At 39.5% G+C, this 4635-nt stretch overlaps 1 long non-coding RNA gene across 1 annotated transcript; it reads left to right on the plus strand.

The window, feature by feature from the left end:
- Positions 1-248: 248 nt before the first annotated feature.
- On the plus strand, positions 249-3354 carry LOC103376335 (uncharacterized). Its single transcript, XR_521301.1, has 2 exons — positions 249-1103; positions 3262-3354. It is a non-coding gene; the product is annotated as an uncharacterized LOC103376335 (long non-coding RNA).
- The last annotated feature ends 1281 nt before the right edge of the window (positions 3355-4635 follow it).

The raw sequence follows: 4635 nt of genomic DNA on the forward strand, positions 1-4635 counted from the left end.
CCTCACCTCTGTCCAAGAACTTTTCCAGAGCTGCTGCAGGAGCAGGACACTGAACATTGTCAGGGACTCCTCACACCCTCTCCAAGAACTGTTTGAACTGCTACCATCAGGCAAACGTTTCTGAAGCACTAAAGGAAGAACCTCCAGACTGATCCACAGCTTCATTCCACAAGCTGCCAAAATGCTGAACTGCTGATCCAGATATGCAAACACTTCTTTATTTAAATTGCTTTTAGTTTTTGGATCCTGAAGAAACGCTCTCTCATCTTGCCTGTACTACTGTGTATGTACAGCAAAATGACAATAAACTTGATTTGATTTGTCAAAAGCAGTTTAAAAGCAACTGAAAATAGCACATTTGGAACATGGTGGTTGGTGTTGGTACTGAATCTCATCTGACGGGCCCATGTTGGTACGTCTGACAAAAAGTGTTGGAAATCACCTTCTCATACGACTCTCAGTTATTTCTCCTAAACCCCAAACATATTGCAGACACAAAACTTGTCCTTGCTTTAAGTCCTGCTAACAAGGAAACACCAGTGTGGGTATAGGTTGTGCATTTAAAGTCAGAAGTTACATATTTATAGCGTTCTTCCATATCAATAATCCCCTCCTGCCTTAAAAGAATTAGATGTAACTCTATGCTGTTACTTCCTTTAGAATGTACAGATCTATGAATTTCCCGCCCCTCACTCCACCCATCTTGCTGTATCTTGAGCACACCAGCTCAGCTATGACTCTGTTCAGAAACTGAAACTCTACACAATGACAAGTTGTAATATTGAAGTAATTTGCCATACATGCTCAAACTAGAAACCCATTCTGAAGAAGATAAATTATACAGAAAACCCCACACGACAAGTTGACAGGATCAGTTCCTTGGAGTTGCATATGAGTAATGCATCTTGTGCTAATCTCACATATGTCTGTGTTCTTTGGGCAGTTTAGTAAGAGCACCAAGTCCCTGCGAGGAGAGATTTTGGACAATCTGGCACCTGGTAGACAATACTGTGTCTCAGTCCGCTTCTCAGACCGGCTGGAGGACAAGGAGTCCAACTTCAGCAAACCTGTGTGTGCTGTCACCCCTGGAGTCTTTTCTGCAGGTATAAATCGTGCGTGTGCGTTTGTCTCGCTCATCTGTTTTTCAAAACGCTCAAGATTTTAAAGGCCTTGTACAACCACAATGATGTTTTCAGTTGCCCTCACTGATGAAGCCTTCCGTCACACAAGATTTGCTTTTGTGCATGCTGTTCATAGAGGTTGGTGTGTGGAATGTCTTTGACACTGTCTGAGCTGCAACAGAAATTTCTGTTTTTATTGATAACGCCTGTGCCAGATCTCAAGCACATGTCCATCTGTTTCTCAGTGCACTGTCTGTGGCGTCATATTTGGAGGACAGCCACTGCAGCTCTGACTAGTGGTCCAACGGCTAATTCTGCATCTTCTGATTACTGCTGTAACTGTGTCTTCACTAAATTTTAGTAGGTCATTGAGCTTCCTCTATTCCTCTATTTCACCTTTGTGAAGTCTCACAGTTTGATTTTTCTGCTCCTCTGGCAATTCTTTTCCATGTGGAGCCATTATACACATGCAAGCAGTCCATAGGTCCACAACTGATGAATGTCTTCTATTTACAGGTCATTTTATAACAATGTTCAGGCAGTGAGGCTGATTGGAAATCACAGGTGTACTTAATTTAGTTTCAGTGGTCACAGATTCTGTAACTTGTATGTCCAGGTGTATTCACTTCTGTTGCATTGAGTTTTAACTTTGGTGCTTTTTAACATGGTCTTGAAGAGTTTTTTTGTTTTGTTTTGTTTTTTTGTTTTTTTTAATTGTTCATAAGAGGAAGTACTTGTCAACTTAAAAATACTGCAGTTATTCAGCGGCGATGCAATTTCGATTGATTTAACATTTAAGTGATATTGGACAGGGATTTATTCATTTAAGCTGTATACTATAAAGCACCACCAGATCCTCTTATTGTTTCTTCTCTGCTGTGCCCAGTTCATCTAAAAAAAGCAGAGGACAGTAACGGTTCCTTAGCTATGGAGAAAGAGAATGTTATGATGTTTTTGATCTGATTCCTTGGGTTTAAATTGTGTCTAAACTTGTTTCTGTTTAAATTTAGTGTTCTTTCCACAGCATCTGCTGTGCACATGTACACTACTCCATTGTTTCCAGCTTTGGAATAAGCAGCAGTGATATCAGTCGTTACTTGTCTCTGATGTGTGCCTCAGTGTTGGAGAGGACAAAAATACAGTTGTGACTCAATAATCCGACCCTTAACAATCCAAAACCTTGCTATCTGCCAGGTTTTTAGGAAAAACGAACAGAACCCATGAAACAGCCTTAATATACCGACAGCCTTGGATTCTGACTCCAACATGACATTTTATGTCACCAATCAGGATAACGGCGTATTATCTGACTGAACAATCCTACAGATTTACTTGCTTTTAATGCCAACCGACGGGTCCGTGCACAAGCGCACCAGCCAGTTAGGCGTGAAACCCAGCAATGCGTAATGTTCTAACAATACACTCGTCCCACTCACTGAGTGAGTTTGCCCAACTAATGAAATTAATTTGCATCAGTTTGCTAGTGAACAACTCTACATGTGTGGAACACAGGAAGGATAAGTTTGGTGCTATGAAGTTCTTTGAAGTATTAAACAATGTGACATGTTTTGACACTTGAACAACTCTATGAACCCATATATACTGCGGTTGTATCAGGCTTATCAATCAGAGAAACAAATTGCTTCATTCAAGAAGTCACAGACCAAATCGTGCACCGTCATGGAGCGACCGACCAGCGAAAACGGTCAGAGATAACAGTCGTAGTGAAAAAAGCTCTGTGTCAGTACAAACTAGAGCATCCGAAATGTTCCCACGTCAGACTGGTACAGTTAATCAAAGACACCTATTCTGTGACAATTGGCCGACCAATATCATATACGTAGATAGTTTACTATAACAACGGTAAACAATAATTATGAACAACAAATGACCCTTCAAGCATCAAGCCCTCCTTGTATCTCAACCTCCGTCTTGACAAACCAACAGCCTTGCTGTCTGACATAAAAGAAGGTTTTACATTTAGTGTCGGATTATTGAGTCACGACTGATTGCTTTCTCTGACGGAGTTTCAAATGTAAATGGTTTTAACCACTGCCACCCTACCTACTGGTTGTCAGTATTGGTGAAGATGAAGAAAATCTCTCTGGATTTATGTGTGAATAATATATCCTCTTTGCAGACCCACTGATCTCAGCCGTGTTGTGCTTGTCGGTGATAGCTGGTGTGGTTGTTGTTGCCCTGCTGGTTGGTACTGGTTTCATCTGTTTGAAAAGAAAGACACTGCCGTCGGGCCTGGTAAGTACTGCTTAGATTTGATTGCTGTGTAGAAAATAACTGGTGGTATGCAGGTTTAAGTGTTTGTCAGATATATTTTTATTGTATTTTTATAGAAAATGTGTCAGTTGTTTGTGCTAGAAAATATGGCACAGTAGTTCTATTTCCAAATATAATGTGAATCTTTAATAATCCATACAGTCAAAGCTGTCTGGGAATCGCTGCATTTTTTATTGCTGTGATTACTAATACTGGAAAGACAATTTAAAATATTTTCCATGTAAACAGTTGAGGACAGTACTGGCAGAAAAAAAATATTAGAGAGAATGTTGTAGTGCTCAAATATTGAATAGATCCAAACATACTGGCAACGTCAGCTGTTCAAATGACAGTGGCACTTAGTTACTGGGATGTCTGAGGACCTGTGACTTTAGCAGCTAGTTACAGATTTTAATGTAGCACCAACATAGCTAATGTACCATGAGCATTAAAGCACACTTATTGCTATTCCTCCAGCCTATTCTCATTATAGATTCTTTTAACATGATTTTTGGCACCTAACTTGTCCTGCAGCTTTGAGAAAACCCTAACCCTAACCCAAATCGTGCGGCTCAAACGTTAATAGTGTGTTATGTCTTTTGGTGGTAGCGATTTGTCATACGCTTTTTACAAATCTGTTAAAAATTCCTGTTGAAATGAATGGGAGGTCAGCTGGACAACCACCAAAACCCAGCCGTCTGTGGAACCCAGTATCTCTGGCCATATTTCACAGCAGAAACTTCAGTCAGAGTTGAAACGGGTCACAAGGATTTAAATGTGCTTCATTTAAATGTGTTTTGATATCTTATACAGTTTTTACACAGATGTTTTATTTATTTATTTATTTATTTGAAAAGCCTGAATTTTTCTTCAGCCACTCTAAATTTTGACCAGAAAAAAAAAATCATGAAATAATTACAGTTAACTTTGTTTCCTTCGTAGAATTTCTCCTGGACATGAACAGTTTGCATATAAAATTTAAGTATTTTTGTTGTCTTTCACCCAGAGTCTCATTGCTGTAGGACTTAAGCTTTTTTCATAAATTACCTCAGAGCAAAGAGTGTGCCAACCAAAACTTTCATTCACTCCCATTATATTGGAGCTCTGAAATGTCGGGTGAAAATTGGAATCAGTGAGTCTCTCTAACCTGCCACCAAATCTATATAATATACAGGACCTGAATAAAAATACATCAGCGTGTTCAAAACAAGATTGTGCTTCACAAGGTGAAAGAATGTTT

The sequence above is a fragment of the Stegastes partitus genome, unplaced genomic scaffold (genome assembly GCF_000690725.1).
Source record: "Stegastes partitus isolate 25-593 unplaced genomic scaffold, Stegastes_partitus-1.0.2 Scaffold3896, whole genome shotgun sequence".
Lineage (NCBI taxonomy): Eukaryota > Metazoa > Chordata > Actinopteri > Pomacentridae > Stegastes > Stegastes partitus.